The sequence below is a fragment of the Triticum dicoccoides genome, chromosome 2B (assembly GCF_002162155.2).
Source record: "Triticum dicoccoides isolate Atlit2015 ecotype Zavitan chromosome 2B, WEW_v2.0, whole genome shotgun sequence".
Classification (NCBI taxonomy): Eukaryota; Viridiplantae; Streptophyta; class Magnoliopsida; order Poales; family Poaceae; genus Triticum; species Triticum dicoccoides.
In genome coordinates this window covers 746,419,264-746,419,620 of record NC_041383.1, presented here as the reverse complement: position 1 = coordinate 746,419,620, position 357 = coordinate 746,419,264, and positions in this window count along the sequence as shown.

The following is a 357-nucleotide window of genomic DNA, read 5'->3' as shown; positions in this document are numbered from 1 at the left end:
CAATTGGTTGCCAAATTTCCTAACTTTTAGTTTTGTTTAAATACACCGTCATTTTCAAATGGCCATATAACGTTTTCTGAAGGGGAAGAGTAAGTTTACAAGTACTACATGCGTTATCGTGTAAATGTTATTTTTTCTTTTGCGGCTGTGTACCAATACACTAAAATGCACATCCCTTGTCTCATACTTTCTCCATCCAGATTTATTGGTCTCATTGTATTTTTTTTACATGTACTTTTTATTTTATCAGTTAAAATTATGAACACAATACGAGAAGAACTAGTAAACCCAGATGGATGTAGTACATTTCAGAGGAAAATCTTCTCACATTTCTTGTCCCATTTTCCTTTCGCAAGC